The sequence below is a fragment of the Trichomycterus rosablanca genome, chromosome 1, assembly GCF_030014385.1.
Source record: "Trichomycterus rosablanca isolate fTriRos1 chromosome 1, fTriRos1.hap1, whole genome shotgun sequence".
Classification (NCBI taxonomy): Eukaryota; Metazoa; Chordata; class Actinopteri; order Siluriformes; family Trichomycteridae; genus Trichomycterus; species Trichomycterus rosablanca.
Genome location: NC_085988.1, coordinates 82372951 through 82396914, shown reverse-complemented (window position 1 = coordinate 82396914; position 23964 = coordinate 82372951).

Genomic DNA, 23964 nt, shown 5'->3' with positions numbered 1-23964 from the left:
GATTTGGGGTGCAATGTCTGGTGCAGGTGTTGGTAAACTCTGCTTTCTTAAATCCAAGGTCACCGCAACAGTCTACCAGAATGTTTTAAAGGACTTCATGATTCCTTCTGCTGAGGATCTGTATGGAGATGCAGATTTCATCTTCCAGCAGGACCTGGCCCCTGCCCATGCCGCCAGAAGCACCAAAGCCTGGTTTGATGCCCATGCCATCACAGTGCTTGACTGGCCAGCAAACTCGCCGGACCTAAACCCCATTGAGAATCTATGGGGTATTCTTAAGAGGAAAATGAGGGCCACCAGACCCAACAACAAAGAAGAGCTGACAGCAAGCATCAAGGAAATCTGGTCTTCCATAACTCCCAGACAATGCCACAGGCTGATTGCCTCAATGCCATGTCGCATCGAGGCAGTGATTAAAGCAAAGGGATTCCCAACCAAGTATTGAAGATTGACATATCGTTTTGAAAGTACCATATTTTGATTGATTTGATGTGATCCTAATTTCTTTTTTTTTCTGCAAAAACTGAGAAGTAGTTTGGGCTGATTTCTCCACAGTATTCTAATTTTTTGAAATCCTGTTTTCGTGGGTTTTATGAGCTGGAAGCCCAAATTATGTAAAAATAAACAAATAAATACTTGAAATCGTTTAAATTGTGGGCCCTGAATCTATAATCTATGAAAGTTTAACTCTTGGAATGGAATTATGGAAATAAATAAACTTTTCCATGATATTCTAATTTTTTGGAATGGGTCTGTATTTGCTGCTATATAAACCCTTCACTGCTAACTGTATACCTATCTAACTTATTATTCACTCAGTACAATGTACTGGCCCACACAACACTTGTCTTTGGCCCTGTCCATCTCAATTACTTTAGATTAGAAGCGTCTCTTGTATTTATTGTACTGTTTTTTTTTTATCTGCACTGTGTATATTGTGTTGTTTTGTACTTGTGTTGCACCCTGGTCCTGGAGGCATGTTGTTTCGATTCAATATGTACTTATGTAATTATGTATATTACAATATGTAATTCATAATTTATTAACCTGTCCCAAAGCCAATACATTTATGGTCCTGGCTTACAGGTTAATGATGATCTACACATAGTAGTTCTTTATTATGGTATGTTGGCTGAAATAGAAAAAAAAGCCTGAGCAGAAATAACACAGCAAAGCAAAAGCTTGAGTTTAAAGGGGAAGCAAATTGATATTATGTACATTAGGGACTCACGTAAAGACTTGCAAAAGTGTGTTTTGCATCTATTTGTTTTTTAAATTATTACAAGCAAGAGGCATCTTCAGAATAGAGCTCGAACACACCACAGGAAAAAATGAAGGCTGTTCAATTTGTCTTCCTTCTGGCGGCTCTAACAGGACCTGCAAAGTGTCTGTTTAACAGAAAACACATTTTTGTGAAGGAAGATTTAAACTGGACTGAAGCTCAGGCTTACTGCAGAAAAAATTATGTCGACCTGTCAACCATTGATTCAGCAGAGGAACTTAACAAGTTTGAAGCTGATATAGAGAATGCTGTTTATGAAAAAGCTTGGGTCGGTCTTAGCAAGAAGATCACTGATCATGATTTTACTCAGTGGTCTGATGGAAGCTTGTTGGGAGATGTAGTGTGGAATAAGGAACAACCAGACTACCCTGATACTGAACACTGTGTGACAACAAGGTCTGCTATGTTGTCAGACAATTACTGCAATGATACCCATAGATTCATCTGCTACACATGGGAGCCTCAACTGATCGTGGTGAAGGAGATGAAGACCTGGGATGAAGCGATAGAGCACTGCAGAACCTTTTACACTGACCTCATAAGCGTGACCACAAAGACTGATCAGTTTGTTGCCAACAACAGGAGCCTGGATATTAAAACACCGAATGTCTGGACTGCCTTGCGCTTTCAGGACGGATCATGGTTCTGTGTAAACAACCAGACTACGGCAAACATAACCTCACTGGCTGTGTGTCCCATCCGGCCTTTCCTCTGTGGAGCCAGAAAAGCTGGAGCTGAAGTCTGGAAGAATAGAGACTGTGAGGAAAGAATGAACTTCATGTGCTACTACAATAGTACGGTGAGTTATTCCCTCTAAATATCAACTACATGTCAGCAGTAAAATTTGAATTACATGGAATTGACATTAGGACATAATTAAATAGATAATTATATCTTTTTATGCTTGTTTTTTGTAGGAGTCGAAGAAAGTTTGCCTCAGTCAAGACTTGGTCAAGATGAAGAAAAGATTAGTGATGAATGGCAATCTCTCTAAATTAATATAATATAAATGCACCAGTACTCACTAGTTGTACATGAAATACATTTACTGGAATCACTCCTTATTAATACATTGTAATCTACAGTATCTATCTATCTATCTATCTATCTATCTGTCTGTCTGTTTTTTATTTTATTTGTTTTTGTATTTATAATACAATGTTGACTTATTTAATATGAAGCTGTACCAGTACTCAGTAATTGTAAATGAAATAAATTTACAGGAATAACTGCCTAATAATACATTGTTATCTATCTATCTGTCTGTCTGTCTGTCTCTCTTCAATCTATTATATCTTGTATTTATAACACTGTGCTGTCTAATATATTATGAAGCTGCTGTCTAGATGATTAAATGTTTAATATGATCATTGTTTTGCTCATATTTTATGGTAAATATACATCTGTAATAAACACTATATGGCAAAAAGTATGTGGACACCTGAGCAAAAGCTTGTTAAACATCCAATTCCAAAGCCATAAAGCTTTAACAGCTTTTTTTTAAAGGCTTTTTAAAGTATCTTGGAATCTGTCTAAAAATATTTGTCCATTCAAAACAGCATTTGTGAGGTTCAGTAGAGGGCCTGACTCACAATGGACTTTCTAATTCATTCCAGTGGTGTTAAGCACGGATACAATTAGGGCTTTGTGCAGGACACTGGATTTCCTTCACACAAAGTTTGACAAACCATGTGTTTATTGGTGTTGCTTTGTGCACAGAGACACCGTCATGCCCCTCCCTAAATAGCTGCCACCAGGTTGGATGCATCAAACTTATTTCATGTAAGGAGTTTTATATACCTGTAAGCAGCTGGGTTTGACTGAAAGGCTTGAACTCAGTGATGGTCACATACTTTTGGCTACATAATACACTTTTGCTTTAATAAATCTGGGTTATTGTGTATCATGATAATTTGTCAATATTATATGGCAATGCAGAACTTAATAAAATTTGTTTGTTCTCTGAAAATGTCCTCACATGTCCTCAGTATGGTTGAGGTCAGGAATTTGAGAAGACCTGCTGGAACACCCAGTTACACTCAAGCAAATTTACATGGGATCAATCCAATAGCTGCAGACCCTATTTAAATGGGTACAAAGACGTCAGCAGCTGTGCTCACCCAATTTTTAACAAGGATTTAGTAGACCATGCCACGAAGATAATAACTTTACAGAACACTTTACACCACCAAATTAACCATTATTAATAATTATTAAACTGTTTAGTGGCATGAATGTTTTTGATTCACAACTGAGGTTAAAAGTTTAGTTCACGTCACTTATTATAGAAGAAGCAAATATGCACTACCCTACAATAGGCAAATACACCCACAATAATCCGAAAAGGCAAATAAGCTACGCCTCGCAACACTGAATCGGTTGTTTTAGGTTACACTTCATTTAAAGTACTTTTACACAGAACAGACGTACAGCAACGATGAAGGAAAATAAATTAAAATGGTTTTTTTCTTATCAAAAATTAAAAACAAATTCATTCAGGTCAATTCCTCTGGCATTCCAAACTGTGGTCAGGTTCATCCTGCTTGCTTTAATCATCCTTGATTGGACATAGTTTGAAAAGGTATCCACAGACACCTGGGTCTATAAGAACCCACAATTTACATTTAATCATCAGGACTAAAACCAAACCATACATGGGTGAAAGACGAATAGGGTGTTCCAAGTACCAAAAAAATAAAATGGTTAAATTGTATAATTTTTTTATTTAATATTGTGCACAAATGTGTCACCTATGTAAATATGTATTTTTTTTCTCAGCATTTTGCTTATTTGATAATTTTAGTGTTGTTGACACACAACAAGGGCACAAAAATGTCATTCAGTGCAATGACTAATTTATGACAAAATAAGGAACAATCTTAGCCATTTCAAATTTATAAGTTTAGTATATCTCTTACAAAAGATTTAAAACCTCAGAAGAAACTGTACTTACTCTGTTTTGAATTTTCTGTGCATTGTTTGTACTCTAATGCGTCTTGGGATTTTGTTTATTTGTATACAAGACGTTTTTGCTACACATTCTATTCTATTTGAAACCCAATCAAACTCTGTTTTCTATGAAGCAGGCCTGGATTCTCTTGCATTCACATGAAAAAAAATATATAATAATTACTTATTACAGTTATTTTAAGCAAATGTTTTTGTTGCACTGTATGATGATTTTATGTTGCACTGAATGACATATTCCAAATTATCCTGTTACATCAGAATATTCATGACTTTTCATTCATGACTGTTTTTAAGTTCTTTATTGATTAAAGTAGCAGTAGTAGAATGAAAATATGCCACACCAGTGGCAAGTATGTGTTATAATATTACTACATCATGAAAAAAGTAAGGCAATGAAAAACATAGCTAATGAAGCCATCATAACAATTTGTAAGGCACCAGAACAGTGTGGAAGTGTGGAATTTGTGTCATAACACGGGAAAAAGTTGCTGCAGTAAATCTAAATTCATTCAGCCGTGAAAACCATTTGAAGTCACATTTTATTTCATGAACTGAACAAATGTTTTCCAGTCTTTTGTTGTTAACCTTGAGGTTCTTGCTGTACATGGCTTTGGTTCTGCGATTATGATTTTGACATCAGACTTAAGGTAGTAAATTTCATCAGGTGGATTTGGCCACACAAAGGAATTTCTGTTTCAACTTTGTAGCATGCAGCTAACTTGCACCTCATCTCCTACAGACAGCAGTACTTGACAATAACAAAATCTCAGGGACCACTTCATCAAAAACATAATTATTAATATTCATTGTAATTACTGCTCTTATTAAGGAAGACTATGGAAAAAAAGTGGTTTTAATATTTAAAAATAATTTTAAAACATTATAAAGTCAGTATAACAATGTCATTGTCAATTTAGTGCAACAGCGAAATTCTGTTGCGCTGAATGACTGTTGTTGTACTGAATGACAGAAATTTTACTTTAGCACATTTTACAGTTATCCCAGTGGTTAGCCAAAGCTAACATTGACCTTAGCTCAAAGACATTTCTACACATATTGACATTTAAATGTTAATAACCTTGTTTGTTTACAAGATTAACCGTAATATTACGTTTTCTGTGTTGTACCGAATGACACTCAGTTTTGTTCTTTAATGGACTATGTCAGTAAAAAGACATTTTTATCAAATAATGTTGAAATGCATTGACCTCGTGTGTGTGCTGAAGGGTCCCCAGGTGTCTTCTTTTGTTGTTATAATTGGTTACATGACTGCAGTAGCTTGATTGCATATTAAAATAAGGCTTTTTATTAACGTTGTACTGAATGACAACTAAAGATTGGGAAAATGGGGACTGAAAGTATCCTGAATATTATTAATATTAAAAAACACATCTGATTGAATATTATTTAATATGTTACACATGACATTTGTACAATTATGCCAAAGCAGTAAATTGTAAGTTTTACTTAAGATTAATTAGTTTTTTCTTAATGTTTTATTACTTAAAGAGGTAGGGGGACCGTTGCACTGAATGACATTTTGGGGGTTTCAAGGGTTATTTTTTCAAAAATCATACGTTTTCCGTAAAAATTACTTTAGGTTTCAGTAAAGATGTACAAATGGAGTAGATTGAAGGTATATCCACTTATATTAATATAATTGTATATTATTTATCAAGTGGGGACACTAAAAAGTTACGTCTCGTCTTTGACCCACATACACCGATCAACCATAACATTAAAACCACCTCCTTGTTTCTACGCTCACTGTCCATTTTATCAGCTCCACTTACCATATAAAAGCACTTTGTACTTCTACAATTACTAACTGTAGTCCATCTGTTTCTCTGCATGCCTTATTAGCCCCCTTTCAGGCTGTTCTTCAATGGTCAGGACCACCACAGAGCAGGTATTATTTAGGTGGTGGATCATCCTCAGCACTGCAGTGACAATGACATGGTGGTGGTGTGTTAGTGTGTGTTGTGCTGGTATAAGTGGATTAGACACAGCAGTGCTGCTGGAGTTTTTAAACACCTCACTGTTCCTGCTGGACTGAGAATAGTCCACCAACCAAAAATATCCAGCCAACAGCACCCCGTGGGCAGCGTCCTGCGACCACTGATGAAGGTCTAGAAGACGACCAACTCAAACAGCAGCAATAGATGAGCGATCGTCTCTGACTTTACATCTACAAGGAGGACCAACTAGGTAGGAGTGTCTAATAGAGTGGACAGTGAGTGGACACGCTGTGTGTGATCCACTCATACCAGCACAACACACACTAACACACCACCACCATGTCAGTGTCACTGCAGTGCTGAGAATGATCCACCACCCAAATAATACCTGCTCTGTGGTGGTCCTGTGGGGGTCCTGACCATTGAAGAACAGAGTGAAAGCAGGTTTAAAAAAGCATGCAGAGAAACAGATTGACTACAGTCAGTAATTGTAGAACTACAAAGTGCTTCTATGGTAAGTGGAGCTGATAAAATAGACAGTGAGTGTAAAAACAAGGAGGTGGTTTTAATGTTATGGCTGATCGGTGTATACCAAACCATTAAGTCTAAGAATCTGACTGGGCCTCTCCTATACTAAATTGTGGCAAGACATTGATCAGGGATATAATAAAAAACAACATCTAAGACTTTGAGTGTTCCCAGCACCCAAGTGGCCTCAGTAATTTTGAAACGGAAGCAACTTGCCACAAACTTAAGCCTTCTTAGGGTCGATTGTTTGGCCAGATTTGGCATCCTGGAATAAAGGGTTTTGGTCAGTGCCAAAACTGCCAGTGGGCTCACCACCTGAATGGTTTTGGACCATAGTGCAGTGACTAAACAATAAAAAAACAGTGAATTCTGTAGTGATTTGGAGGTTAATAAATATTTTTTGCAATGCATTGTTGGTATTATGTTTTGTAGTGAACGATAAGGTCAGAAATACTGTAAATTGTATGTGTGCCGATGTATTCTAATAGAAACTATATTATACCCCTGTCCCATGATTTTACACTGCTCCCCCAGGGTTCCCCTTACCCAGTGTCTTGCGTTCTTAATGGCTGTAGTTCGATACTGCACTCATTGCCAGTCGCCCGACTGATCCAGATTCTTTTTTTCTTTATGCATTTTCTCCCCTTTTTCTTCCTTTTTAGCGCGTCCAATTGCCCCATTGCATCATGCTTCCTCTCCACCAATGCCGATCTCTGCTCTGATTGAGGAGAACAAAGCTAACCCACGCCCCCTCCGACACGTGGGCAGCATGCCGTATGCATCTTATCACCTACACTTTGACGAGTGCAGTGCAGCTTAGCTGCATGTATGGAGGGACCACTGATGGTCTGTAACGCGTTACTTAGTAACGCGTTACTCTAATCTGACCACATTTTTCAGTAACGAGTAATCTAACGCGTTACTATTTCCAATCCAGTAATCAGATTAAAGTTACTTATCCAAGTTACTGTGCGTTACTATTTTTGTCATTTTCCTTAGTGAAAAGATATTTTTGCTTTCTTCTTGGCAGGGGCGGAGCCAGGGGGTGGCCAGTGGTTGCCATGGCCACCATAAAGTAATCTTCGGCCACCCCTCTTGCCCCCCCCCACCACCGCTTTGCCGGCAATTTTTTTGCGGAAGCATTTCTGCAGGCAGGAGCAGCGCACCTCAGATGAGTAGTTCTTCACCAAAACAGTGCAGTAATACACTCAACATCAATGTCAACCACCAACACCATTACAGAAGTAGTACTATTTAGTAGTATTCGTGGCGCGCTACGAGTAAAAGCGCCAGCTGGCTCTGCGCATTCCAGTGTTGCCAGATTGGGCGATTATCCGGCAAATTGGGCGGATTTTGTTGGAAAACAATTTAATAGCAGGTAAATAACACTTCTATTTAAAATAAAATCTTCCGTTTTAAGAAGCTCCAGCATTGTAGAAGGCTATTAAAAGTAAAGTCAATTTTCAATGCTGATTTAGCGTAATAGTGTTGGTCAGTCTGTATCATATTCTTGAAAGAAAATTTAAATTTGTTTTCCATGCATTCACACTGGCATGTTCTGGGGTTCAATTGAGTGTCATCATTACACACAAGTTGGCAGCCAAATGATAAAGTATTGCAAAGGAATATCTTTGAAATATTCCGCATTATATAACTAATAAAGTAACTTGTAATCTAACTAAGTTACTTTTTAAAGGAGTAATCAGTAATCAGTAATAAGATTACTTTTTCAAGGTAACTAAGCCATCACTGGGAGGGACACACCCTAAGAAAACTCTTTTCTCATCTCTGTGCAGGCACCATCAATAAGCCAGCAGAGGTCGTAATTGCACCAGTCATGAGAGAGAGACTCCATCCAGCTTAGTACCGCCCATATGAACAACAGGCCAATCATTGTTCATGTGGCCGCTCAGCCTCAGCCGGCAAGGCAGAGCTTAGATTCGATACAATGTATTCGAGATCCCAGCTCTGGTTCCAGCATGTGTTTTTACTGCTGCGCCACCTGAGCGGCCCATGATACAGATATTTAACATGCTAGATATTTTCTAGATATTTCTACACATCGTGTAGTGTGAACTAGGCATGAGCTAATCGACAGGACGGTTGACAAAGAAAGATGATCACTTAAACCCGTCCACCCATCAGTTTATGACCTGAAGCTCAAGTGGAGTTGGGTTGTGCCAACTCAACAATGATCGGAAGCACACAAGTAAGTCCACCCCAAAGTCATGCACTGCCAAGGGTGGTACAACAAGTTAATAGGGTTGGGAGGCAATTACTTTTTTGGACTTATAAATAAATATTTGCTCAATTTATTAAACATAAATATAATAATTTAAAAGCTGCATTTTGTGTTTACTGCTGCCGCCTTTATCTTACATTAAAATTAGTTGAAAGATCTGAAATATTTAAATGTAGGGCAGTGATAGCTCAGTGGTTAAGGTACTGGGCCAGTAATCAAAAGGTTGCTGGTTCAAACCCAACCAAGAGTCAAGAGAGTCAAGAGAGGTTTTATTGTCATTTCAGCTATATACGAGTATATATTGAAACGAAACAACGTTCCACCACCAAGTTGCCACTGTTGGGCCCCTGGGCAAGGCCCTAAAGCCTAAATTGCTCAAAAATTGTGTTCAGTCATAATTGTAAGTTGCATTGGATAAAAGCACCTGGGACAGTGGTAGCCTAGTGGGTAGAGCTTTGGACTATCAACCGGAAGATTGGCGGTTCAATGCGAATAAATAATTTCATTGTACTGTATAGGTATATATGACAAATAAAGTATATCTTCAAGTCAGGTTTATTTATAAAGCACCTTTAAAGTGTCATCCAAAGTTGGATTTAAAATGATAAATTGTAGGGGACGCCTTAATAAAAAAGTGGTAAGCTGTTCCATAGTTTCAGGACAGCCACAGAGAAAGCCCTTTGGACCTTGTCTGAGTGCATGGGACAGTTAAAAGCAACTGGTCAGAAGATCTTAAAATTCTGGAGAAAAAATGGGGGCAGATGAGATTAGATATGTGGGGCTTCACCATGGAAAGCCTTAAATACGAATAAAAGAACCTTAAATTCTACATGTGACAATGTGACAAATGAGCAAAAATAGAAGTAATTGGGAAGGGAACAAATACCTTTTCACATCACTGAATCTAATAAAGTGGTCAGTTTTATTAGCCTGATCAGAGGCCAACAAACTTATGATTCTGGCTTACAGGCTAAAGATGATCTACTTGAAGTATTTTTTCTTGTTTATAATACATTGGTAGAATAAGTGAGAAAACCTAAGCAAAGATAACACTGCAAAGTGAAAGCTTGATTTCTAGGGGAAAATAAATTGATATTATGTACATTAGGGACTCATGTAAAGATTTGCAAAAGTGTGTTTTGCATCTATTTGTTTTTTTAAATCATTAAAAGTAAAAGGCATCTTTACAACAGAGCTCAAACACACCACAGGAAAAAAATGAAGGCCGTTCAGTTTGTCCTCCTTCTGGCGGCTCTAACAGGACCTGCAAAGTGTCTGTTTTATAGAAAACACGTTTATGGGGAAATATATTTAACCTGGACTGATGCTCAGGCTTACTGCAGACAAAATTATGTCGACCTGTCAACCATTGATTCACCAGCGGAACTTAACAAGGTGCAAGCTGATATTCTGAACATTGTTTCTGTTACATCTTGGGTCGGACTTAGCAAGAAAACCTCTGATCGTTATTTCACTCAATGGTCTGATGGAAGCTTGTTGGGAGATGTAGTGTGGAACACAGGCCAACCAGACTACCTTGATATTGAACACTGTGTGACTACTAGTGATGCTAAGTTGTCAAACTATTATTGCAATAGTTTGTATACATTCATCTGCTACACATGGGAGCCTCAACTGATCGTGGTGAAGGAGATGAAGACCTGGGATGAAGCGATGAAGCACTGCAGAACCTATTACACTGACCTAATAATCGTGACCACAAAGACTGATCAGTTTGTTGCCAACAACAGGAGCCTGGATATTATAACACCCAACGTCTGGACTGCCTTGCGCTTCCTGGATGTAATATGGTTCTGGGTAAACAACCAGACTACGGCAAACATAACCTCACTGGCTGTGTGTCCCATCCGGCCTTTCCTCTGTGGAGCCAGAAAAGCTGGAGCTGAAGTCTGGGAGAATAAAGACTGTGAGGAAAGAATGAACTTCATGTGCTACTACAATAGTGTGGTGAGTTATTCCTTCTAAAGATCAACTACATGTCAGCAGTAAAAGTAAAAATCCAGCATATATTACATGGAATTAACATTAGGACATAATTAAATAGATAATTATATCTTTTTATGCTTGTTTTTTGTAGAAGTAGAAGAAAGTTTGCTTCAGTCAAGACTTGGTCAAGATGAAGAAAAGATTAGTGATGATTGACGATCTCTTTAGGTTAATATAATTTAAGTGCACCATTACTCACTAGTTGTAAATAAAATAAATTTACTGGAATCACTCCTTATTAATACATTGTAATCTGTCTGTCTGTCTGTCTGTCTGTCTATCTATCTGTGTTTTTTTATTTCATTTGTTTATTGTATTTATAACATTGTGCTGTCTTATATATTATGAAGCGGTTGTCTATTAGACATGTATGTAAGAGGTTTTATACACCTGTTAGCAGCTAGGTGGGACTGAAAGATAGAAGTTAAACTTAAGTTGAACTTAATGATAGAAGACACTAGCAGTGGTGGCCACATACTTTTTGCTATAGAATATACTTCTGTAATGATAAATCTGGGTTATTGTTTATCATAGTAATTTGCAACAAGATTATATGACAATGGAGGAAATAAAAAGTACTGTATGGATTATTTGACTTCAGGGAATTTCAATATACTTTGGAGTAAATAAAAAAAACAACAACTTTGAGGGTTTTAATAAGCAACCAAAGCAAACATGGTTCAGCATGCTCGTTCATGCCTCAAGCTACATGCTCTGTCGGCAGCCCACTCGATCAAAATACATGAATGCCCAGAAGACCTGGTTTACTTGAGGCAAATCCACTCATCATGGATGTTAGCTTCACAACGTGGGTTCCAAGATATAATACTCACAATAATACGCAATTTATAAAACTCTGTTTAATCAAACAGACCTGTGGCACTCGCTCTGAAAGCATTAAAGGTCAATCTGGAAAATTAGTTTAAGTCTCTTAAAATGAAGCACGTTATGAGCACACCTGAAACGATAAAGTGAAAGGATTCAGTAGGCTTTATGATGGAGGTCTTCACTGAAGTTTTAGTTTCCAAACTGTTTTATTCTGATTTATTTTTCACAGAGCCAAATTAGGTAATTCGGGTTGCAGATGAAGGTTTGAGTACTAAGACAAGAGCTCGTGTAGTTATTTTTGACCCTTTTTAGGACAACAAACTCATTCTTAAAAAGAACCATTAAAAGTTAGTTGTCCTTTTGTGGTCAGATAACAAGCTGCCCTAATGACACACCACTTTGTACTTTATTTGAGCCTGTTTTATCTGGCTTATTCACACATTGATTTAAATGGTGACCAAATGGTGACAAACTCAGGTTACATTAAACACATAAAAATCTGTGCCAGGATCTCTATTTAAATTTATTTCTCTTAAGCAGCTACAAATCCAGTTACATTTCCAGTTTATTTAATTAAAACATTCCTGATTATTCACATGCAAAAAATACATAGGAAAAAAAATTAGGTGTTCAACTGCAAACCTCAAAAGGGACAGTATGTAAAATAAAAAACAGAAAGCAGTGCATTGAACTGAAAAGTCTGGGGTGTTCCCACCTCGTGCCTAGTGTTTCCCACCGGAGCCTGATCAGGATAATTTGGTTAATGAAAATGAAATATCTTAATGGTATAGTAAAGAACAAGGGCATATGATAGGTAAAGGGATGCTGGTACTTGGAAAAAAAGGAAAATGTGAACATATTCAGGAGCGATAGATGTTTTAAATGGTGGGGTGCAGGCTGCCAAATGAATATAAAAGTGTAAAGCAATGCAGTAACACTACACACACGCACACAATAGCATAACGTGAAACATGAATATAGGCAAATATAAGCAAATAAGAGCAAAAAAACACAATTTAGACATCAGGCTGGAGGGCTGTGTTTTAATCCGCACACAAAATCCAAAACGGTGTGCTCAAAATAAAAGGCTTGTCACTGTTTGAAATCAAATGTAATACACTATTTAGTATGTAGGATGTTATTTAGAACACAACTATTCTCCTCCACTTCATGTGCAGCCTGTTGAGTGACCTTTAACCTTTAACTTAATTACTTGCCTTGTATTATTCAATCACAATTGTAAGTAACTTTGGATAAAGGTGTCTGCTAAATGCCATGAATAAAATTATATGCTACACATTTGAGATCCTGTAATGCTAATGTTAAATTAAAAAACTAATAATGATAATTAATATGTATAATTTTCTTATGTATGGGACAGAGAAAGAGAGGGCTCGATGGATTCTTATGATAAAAATGGAAAAGATTTGAACTTGTTGCATATTTTAAGTCACATTTAATCTGTTTATTAATGAGACTCTATTGAAACAAAAAAAAAATTACAAACCCAATTTCATAAAATTTGGGACAGTAGGAAAATGTCTATAAAAAGACAAATGATCTGCTAGTGCCTCCCACAATACCTTGTTAATAAACCATTGAATGAAAGCCGGGGCATTTATAAGCCCAAAGAGCATTATCCGGTACTCGTAATGCTCTGTACATGCGCTCTGCCTTTTGACTGGAGCTCCAACCAAGACAAGTGCCCCGCCCTTTCCTGCCCTATCCTGCTTTATACTGCCCTCTGGATAATTTTCTTAAGCTAAGCAGCAATAAAACAGAGGTTTTGCTGCTAGGCTCCCAAACTTCTCATAGGAAGTTAAATCCTTTCAACATGCTTTTTATAGTCAGAAATCTTAGATTTTATTTCTTTTCACCCACATAATATTACTGAAATAGCATTTGACCCGTTAAGAAATATCTCTTGGCTGTGTCCCACACTGACCACTCCAGCAGCTGAAATAGATGACTGCACTAAATCTATTGATGCACTACAGTACATACAAAATTTAGCAGCTACGGTCTTGACTCGTGTTAAACCATGAAACCGCATTGGTCCAATCCCCTTTAATCTTCACTGGCTACCATTTAAATACTGTATATCTTTTTTTTTTTCTAACCAAAAGGCATTACATGGGCTAGCACCTACTTATCTCTTTGAACAGCTACATCCATACAGACCTGCTCGGCAACTTCACGCTTTGGATTCTTACCACCTCTCATTTTAATTTCATTACAATAAAGTATGTACGTTAGTTTGGCAGGCACTTTGCAAATAACACCAGTCTAGACCATAACCAGCCGAACCTATTCATCACATTTAAATAATTTCAATAGTCTTATTTTCTACAAGTGTTCTTTTGTAAAGTTTTCACACTTTTTTAACTCTTATTTTACACTTTTTTTTAACAAATTATTTAGAATTTCAAAAACAAATGACATCACTTTTCTACATTGTCACCTTCTGATGCATTTTTTCCAGCATCGTACCAACTTTTTAATGTCATCAGCAAAAAATGTTGCTTGTACATCAGCATCACTTGAAAATCTTCTTCCCCTTAAAGCTTTTCTGAGAATCCAAAAATGTGGAAATCAGATGGAGCTAAATCCAGACTATAAGCTCTTTCAGTCTCTCAGACTAACCAAAATATAAAAGTGTGGGAATGTTTTGAAGATCTCTTATCGCTCACCTAACTAGGTGCCTTAATGAACTAAGCTTCGGGCTAATTTTCTTTTACTGAATGCTCAGAAAACAGAGTTTATAATTACTGTCAACTCTCTCTAACTCTGTTCTTTCCATAAATGACATCATAATCACACCCTTAGTCGCTGTCCGCAATCCTGGTGTTCTGTTCGATCCCCTTCTGTGTTTTGAACCGCACATAAAATCTCTATCCAGGTCTGCATTCTTCCATCTCTGCAACATTGCTCGCATCCGTCCTCTACTGTCCTCTATGGCAGATGAGACGCTGGTCCATGCTTTTGTGACCTCTTGGCTGGACTATTGCAATTCTTTGCTCCATGGGCTTCCCTCCAAATCAATACGCCCCTTGCAAATAGTCCAGAATTCTGCTGCACGGATCTTAACCCATACAAAGAAGTCTGATCACATCACCCCAGTCCTGGAGCAGCTTCACTGGCTGCCCATTACCATGCGCATACAGTATAAAATCTTACTTCTCACCTATAAGGCACTCCATGGTTTGGGTCCTGTTTATCTTTCAGACCTCCTAAAATTCTACAATCCCTCCCGTAACCTAAGGTCATCAGATACCGGTCTCCTAGTGGTTCCCAGGTTCAGACTAAGCACCATGGGTGGCCGATCTTTCAGTGTTGCTGCCCCTTCTCTTTGGAACTCTCTTCCATCCTCGCTACGTTCTACTACTTCTCTATCTAAATTCAAAAACTTACTAAAAACCCATCTCTTTTCTTTGCACTTTTCCCTTTCCTCCCCTGCTAGTTCGGTGTGATTGTTATTTTTGTATGTAAAGTGACCTTGGGTTTTGTGAAAGGTGCTATATAAGTGTAACTTGTTATTATTATTATTATTATTATTATTATTATTGTACATAAAATACTGTATTATGACTGATGACCATCCATATTTGGTATATTTTTACATTTACATTTTTAGCAGATGCTTTTAGCCAAAGTGACTTACAATTTTGATTAAACACAATTTAAGCAATTAAATGTTAAGGACATTGCTCAAGGACTAAATATAAAGTCCCAGTCTGTCACCCACTGGTCAGCTGCTGGGGTGGGTGCAGGTTGGCAGAAAGCATTGACTTCTGCATCTGCATCTGTTCAGCATCTGCATTTGGGACATGCAGAAACAGTGTGGTGGTAAGTCTCCTTGCCCTGTTCACACCACCATGTTATGCAAAGATCTTCCTTTACTTAATAGAAAAGTAGCAAAATGATTAGAGCAGTATCTCCTCTCACAACCCAGCCAGAAATTGAAAAAAAGGCTTTAAGGATGACTAGCCTATTTCAGAACTGTGCTTTTCTTTTACATAATCATCTGCTTCACCTTGAACTAAAATTTTTAACTGCCATCATACCAGTCACTAGTGGTGGTAAATTCGGTTCATTTTATGGACTCGGGTTAGTCTGAGTCACTCAGTAATGTGATCCGGTTCACTTGAGTCAATTGTACTGACATCTTGATTGCGATTGATTTACTGCATGGAAATGCATCCAAATATCACTTGTCTTCTATGCACTTATTTTCTGTAAATAAATCCCTTCTCTCTTAATTCACCTGGCACCTCACACATCTCTTGTCAGTGACAAGTTGACACCTTTTCTAAGTGGAATCTTGATCATGGGGGATAGAGACACGGTGGGTGGGAGAAGGGGTGGACTCACCTACCATTTAACAACAAATTGCCATGGTAACTTCACCCAGTCAGGCAGCCACAGTGGCACCAGAACAGTCAAATTGCCATGGGGAAGGGCTATGATACTCCTTAAGTGGTACAGTCCTAAAGTAGCCTGTAAGCATTTGCATTTTAATAATAATATAACTATATTTTGTTGTTGTTTTGCTTACAAGACAATATACTGCATTACTTATCTATACCACTACTATAATAATAATAATAGCATGTGCATAAACTTTGATTACTTTGATTCAAGGACTGGAGTGAAGTCGGTTCAGCCAAATCATCTGAGTCCTCGGTGTTTCCGGTGAGTCTGCTCACTTGCCTTGTGTACTTACCAGCAGCCAATCAGAGGACTCATAGGATCCGGGTTAATTGAGATTTCGGACTCGTGATTCCTGATTCAGTACGAAGATTCGAATCATCAACCCGGGTGATTCAGGAACCGCCCAGCTGTATCACTCACCTTGCTGTGGGATTGCATCAGCATTGACTGGTTGCCTGGGAAAGAGAAAACAAATGAATATTTAAATAAAATAAAATAAAATTTATTGTGAGGTACTACCTGAATGGAAATCATTCAAATCTTGTGCCCATCCTTAAACAAATTCTGGGCTTCAGTGGTAAACACCTGCAAATCTTAACATTTTCTTTAAGGTTATTCAACAGCACAAGTGCCATAATGTTTTATAATAAAACTGTAAATGAACACAGGACGGTGCAGTGACAGATTATGCAGATTAATCCATTCAGGTATGCTCCTTTTACACCCAACAATAATTAATCACCTATCACTAATTCATGTCTTTACCTGGTGTTCCAAAACAAGTGTCTTTAACTATTTTACACACCTTCAGTTTAGTTTAGTTCTTTTCTGTATTTGACCTACTGCATTAACCAACTCTTTTTGAATTGCGTTTGTACATGATGACCCCATGGATACTTTATATTCACAGCATTTTTTTATTTTTGTAAAGTAGGTAAAGCAGTTGTGTAACATGGTTTGCATCTCTTTGTGTGCTGATTCTTCTGGTCATTGGTCAGAGGAGGCTTCATATCAGAACCCACGCCACCAAAAACTTAATCCATCAAACCACATCTTTATGAATTCTGCGTTATTTCCAAAACTATTTTATTGTTATTGCATTTTGTCACTTTGAATGATTTGAGATGAACAAACAAAACATGATGGTACACAAAGAGAACCTGAGTAAAATCCCTTCACATCTAAATGGCTGAAAATAAACAGAATTAATGTTTTGGAATGATCCAGTCGAAGTGCTGACTGGCACCCAAATGCCTAAATCCTTTAGTCTTAAGCTGCGATTTTGCTGTTTATTACAGTCATTATAATTTTTTTAATAGATTCTATTCTATCTGTCTAATTCTACTTCTATGAACATTTGCTTAGTTGATTGAACATTTTATTTACCCCACAACTGAGGGCTAAAAGCTAAGTTTAGTTAATGTCCTTTACTATAAAAGAAGTAAATAAGCAGTGCTTTACAAGAGGCAAATATACCTCACTGTAATCAGAAAAGGCAAATAAGCTACGCCTCACAGCACTGATTTTTCTTACAAAATAATACTGAAGGAATTAAGGTTAAAAAGGACAAGTTTTATATATATTTTAAGTTTAATATAGACACCATACGTAAATCCTCACCTCCACTTACTCTCTCTTAAGAGTTTTACAAGTTTTTACCACGTCTGTCTGGGTTTTCTACTGGTTTTCTTTTACTTCCCAAAAACTTGTGGAGGGTAAATTGGTTGCTCTTGACTGTCCCCAGTAGATTCTGTGTTACCCTGAGATAAAATGATGCTTTATCCGGATCTTATATTTCTTCCTAATACCCAGTGTTTCTAGATGGTGCCCGACCCACTAAGACCCTGACCAAGATGAAGTGTTTTGTAATATTTTATAAATAAATGAGGTTTTGTGCCCAGTTTTAAGTGATTTTTTTAAATAAATAAATTAGGTTTTGTGCCCAGTTATTATTATTTTTTTAATTATTGAATAAATTAGGTTTTGTGCCCAGTTTTTATTTATTTATTTATTTATTTTAAATTGTGCTCACTTTTTAAGTTTTTTATAATAAATAAATTAGGTTCAGTGCTCAGTTTTTTTTTTCATTAATGAATAAATGAGGTTTAGTGCTCAGTTTTTACGTTTTTATAATAAATAATTTAGGTTTTGTGCTCAGTTTTTAAGTTTTTTTACATGAATAAATGAGGTTTTGTGCCCAGTTTTTAAGTTAATTTTTTATAATAAATAAAAGAGGTTTTATGCCCAGGTGTTAAGTTTTCTTTCCACAAACTAGTAAACCTCAACACATCCTTATTTGTAAATGACTTTTGTTAACGCTCCTTTTATACCTGATCATGACAGCATCAGCTGTTACCATCTCACATGTTCACCTGTAAAAAGGTGAAATTAAGTGTTTCTGATTCCACAAACATCATATAGTAATCTATCATTTGCTTTCTGAGATCTGTATGGAGCTGCCCAGTGTCATTGTAATACATTGGCTTAATTTGAGGTGCAGTCAAACTAGCCTCATTTACATAAAAGAAGTCACAAAGAAGTCACCAGCTGTACTCATTCACAATTTATAGAGAGGAATTGCCACAAATATACTGAGTTTATAGAACATTTTACATAACCACATTAATACATAATGCTTGGAGGATTAAATGTTTCAGGTGTATAGTTGAGTTAAGGTCACTTATTCTTAAAAAAGCAAATAAGCACGGCTTTAGAAGAAGTGAAAGCCCCAGTGTCGTCAGAAAAGGCAAATAAGATACGCCTCATATCACTGAATCAGTTTTTCAGGTTTTAGTTCATTTGAAAGGTTTGTACACAAAACAACGCTGAAAAAAAAGTAATAAAATAATTTTTTACATGAATAAATGAGGTTTTGTGCCCAGTTTTTAAGTTAATTTTTTATAATAAATAAAAGAGGTTTTATGCCCAGGTGTTAAGTTTTGATCAAAAATATCCAGACTCTTTGCCATGGCATTCCAATTATGGCATTCTGTTTGCTTTAATTATCTTTGCCATGTGTATAGAACTCATTGGTTTGATTGGACTTGACTAGTTTGGTCCACGATTCACACAGTATTGTCAGAACATGAAGTCCATAGAACTCTCAGTAAGTCTCCATAATGAATTAAGACAAGGCCTAGGTCAATTTTAGAATATAAAACAATATCCACGGCTGTGAATGCTCCCAGGACACAGTGGCCTCAATAATTTTGAAATGTTAGAACCTTGGCACAACCTTTAAACCTACCTAGAGATGATTGTCCAGCCAAACAAGCTCCAAACATTCTGTGCAGAGATGGAAGAGCTATTGGATAAACAACAATCTCTGCAGCACTCAGGCCTGTAAGACAGAAAAGCAGTTGTAGCTTAGCGGTTCGGGTATTGGACTAGTAATCAGAAGGTTGCTGGGTCAAACCCCACATCTGCCAGGTTGCCACTGTTGGTCCATTTGCAAGACCCTTAATCCTGTGTTGCTTAGACTGTGGACTGTCACATTAATGTAAGTCGCTTCGGATAAGAGTGTCCAGTAAATGCTGAAAACGTAAATATGCAAAATCACCTGGCTAGTACCATCACTACAGTGAAACATGGTGGTGGCAGCATCATGCTATGGAGGTGCTTCTCAGAGCCAGGAACAGATAGTCTGGTAATAATTAAAAGGTTGAACAAATGCAAAGTCATGAACATCCTTAAAAAATCTTTTCCAGATTGCATGCAAACTCAACACGTTGTGACAGTTCACCTTTCAATGATCTCTGAATGTCCTAAAGTGGCTCAACCACAGTACAGAGTTGAACCCCATTAAACATCTGTTGAGAACCTTGAAGATGGAACATCACTGACACTCCAGTCCAAAAGTCAAAAAATACAAGTCCGAGTCAAGTCACGAGTCTTTAGGCTAGAGTCCGAGTCAAGTAACAAGAAGGTTCCAGTTAAAAGCTTCAACTGATACATTTTGTTTTCATTACAAAACAAAAGTGCGCGATAAATCACGGCACAGCGGCCAAAATCCAAAACACAGCAAAAAAAAAATCATAACCGCTGCTTACCTTAGCTTCTGTTCTTCCAGATGCTATTACATTTATAAGTGTGTGTCCCATTAGGAATAGAATCCGTTATTTTGTAAATATGCTTATAAATTAAAACCTCCAAACTTTTCCCGGTTGTGAAGTAAAACACGAACTCGTTAGAAAGTCGATCAAGCGTTTTATTGACACGTCATCTGTGTGACGTAAACGAAATAAATGCAAATAACAGCATTTCTTACTAACAATTAAAATCAGAAGGTCTAATTGGGTTAGAAAGCGCTCTTTCAACCATTAGCACCGATTCTGTAGGAGCGTTCCATTCACCCCAGCTGTTACTGTGAAGTGCACTACGTAGGGTATTCCACCATTTTAAGTGAGATTCCAATCCAAAGGTAACGAAAATGGAACATCAATTAATTTATCATTGCTTTTTAATGACTGCCATGGAATGTGGCACTTTTCTTTGAAAATCTGAAAATCCCTCCTTATAACCTTAGAATTTTCTCTCTGATTTCCTCTTTCCTTTGCTTTGTCTAGTCCATGTTCAGGGTGCCGCACAAAATAATACTGAACAGCAGATTTACTACTTTAAACTACAGATTTCTTACTCATTTATATAAGATGCATGGCCGATCATAAAATAGGATGTGCGAGTAATCTTTTCTTTTGGTACCAACAAATTTGTCAATGCCATTGTAGGATATCTTTGTTGAATAAGCAAAGATTTGTCTCTTTTCACACTTGATTTGCTTTACTCTATGATATATTAAAGACATGCAGTTATATACAGTGTATCACAAAAGTGAGTACACCCCTCACATTTCTGCAGATATTTAAGTATATCTTTTCATGGGACAACACTGACAAAATGACACTTTGACACAATGAAAAGTAGTCTGTGTGCAGCTTATATAACAGTGTAAATTTATTCTTCCCTCAAAATAACTCAATATACAGCCATTAATGTCTAAACCACCGGCAACAAAAGTGAGTACACCCCTTAGTGAAAGTTCCTGAAGTGTCAATATTTTGTGTGGCCACCATTATTTCCCAGAACTGCCTTAACTCTCCTGGGCATGGAGTTTACCAGAGCTTCACAGGTTGCCACTGGAATGCTTTTCCACTCCTCCATGACGACATCACGGAGCTGGCGGATATTCGAGACTTTGCACTCCTCCACCTTCCGCTTGAGGATGCCCCAAAGATGTTCGATTGGGTTTAGGTCTGGAGACATGCTTGGCCAGTCCATCACCTTTACCCTCAGCCTCTTCAATAAAGCAGTGGTCGTCTTAGAGGTGTGTTTGGGGTCATTATCATGCTGGAACACTGCCCTGCGACCCAGTTTCCGGAGGGAGGGGATCATGCTCTGCTCAGTATTTCACAGTACATATTGGAGTTCATGTGTCCCTCAATGAAATGTAACTCCCCAACACCTGCTGCACTCATGCAGCCCCAGACCATGGCATTCCCACCACCATGCTTGACTGTAGGCATGACACACTTATCTTTGTACTCCTCACCTGATTGCCGCCACACATGCTTGAGACCATCTGAACCAAACAAATTAATCTTGGTCTCATCAGACCATAGGACATGGTTCCAGTAATCCATGTCCTTTGTTGACATGTCTTCAGCAAACTGTTTGCGGGCTTTCTTGTGTAGAGACTTCAGAAGAGGCTTCCTTCTGGGGTGACAGCCATGCAGACCAATTTGATGTAGTGTGCGGCGTATGGTCTGAGCACTGACAGGCTGACCCCCCACCTTTTCAATCTCTGCAGCAATGCTGACAGCACTCCTGCGCCTATCTTTCAAAGACAGCAGTTGGATGTGACGCTGAGCACGTGCACTCAGCTTCTTTGGACGACCAACGCGAGGTCTGTTCTGAGTGGACCCTGCTCTTTTAAAACGCTGGATGATCTTGGCCACTGTGCTGCAGCTCAGTTTCAGGATGTTGGCAATCTTCTTGTAGCCTTGGCCATCTTCATGTAGCGCAACAATTCGTCTTTTAAGATCCTCAGAGAGTTATTTGCCATGAGGTGCCATGTTGGAACTTTCAGTGACCAGTATGAGAGAGTGTGAGAGCTGTACTACTAAATTGAACACACCTGCTCCCTATGCACACCTGAGACCTAGTAACACTAACAAATCACATGACATTTTGGAGGGAAAATGACAAGCAGTGCTCAATTTGGACATTTAGGGGTGTAGTCTCTTAGGGGTGTACTCACTTTTGTTGCCGGTGGTTTAGACATTAATGGCTGTATATTGAGTTATTTTGAGGGAAGAATAAATTTACACTGTTATATAAGCTGCACACAGACTACTTTTCATTGTGTCAAAGTGTCATTTTGTCAGTGTTGTCCCATGAAAAGATATACTTAAATATCTGCAGAAATGTGAGGGGTGTACTCACTTTTGTGATACACTGTATATATAAGAAATTAGCTTTTAAATTCTTCACTTTTCAGGAGAAATGAAGCATTGTTTTAGTGAGCTGTAAAGGAATTTGCCCATGTCTGTATAGGTTAAAAGGTTAAAACTGAGATCAGCTGGAGGGTGGAAGCTTGATTTTCATTTCAGTGATCTTCATTATATCATTCCACCAGCAGACTGCCTTGATGCTTACAGCTTAGTTTGCATCTATTTGTTCACTGATTTATTCGGTCTAATGCCAGATGAAGCTTCAGATCAGAGCTCAGACATCACAGTGAAAGATGAAGCTTGTTCAGTTTGTCCTCCTCCTGGTGGCTCTGATGAGAGCAGCTACCGGTCTGTTCACGAAAATACACATTTATGTAAACATACAGTTGAACTGGATTCAAGCTCGGACCTACTGCAGGAACAATTACATCGATCTGTCGGCCATTAACACAGAAGCAGAACTTGTCTTGTTCAGAACAGATTCAAATGGGGAAACTGGATGGATCGGTCTTAGCATTAAAACAGATCAGGAAAAGTATACTTACTGGTCTGATGGAACTGCAGTAGGATTCACAAAGTGGGGAAATGGCCAACCAGGCAAAAATAAAAAACTCTGTGTGTACACATATGACTATACATGGTACTCTGATAACTGTGCCTATAATTATCCATTCTACTGCTACACATGGGAGCCTCAGATCATCGTGGTGCCTGAGATGAAGACCTGGGAGGAAGCTCTGGTGCACTGCAGAACCTACTACACTGACCTGATCAGCCTGACTTCAGACATTGATCTGGTAATGGCCAACAACAAGAGCTCAAATGTTCTGACACCCAGAGTATGGACTGGTCTGCGCTTTATGGATGGTACATGGTTCTGGGTGAACAAGGAGACTCTGGGGAGCCTGGTCTCTCTGCCATCATGCCCTGTCCGACCATTTTACTGTGGAGCCAAAACTGTGGCGAACATCTTTGAGAACAGAAACTGTACCGAGAAAATGAACTTCATTTGCTTCAAGAGAACAGTGTAAGTTACTTAACCTTCTGTTTAAATCAACAGTTAATGTAATAATGCAGCAGACACTCTTAAGGTTAACTTTACTTCACATTTATACAGCTATACATAAAGTAAACATGACCTTTAAATTGTTCTTAATTTATGATAAATGTATTTTTTAAAAGGTGACCCTAAACAGAATGAAAAAAGATCAAGAAGATAAAGGATACACCATCAGAGCAACAAGAATATCACCACTCTTTCTATTATTT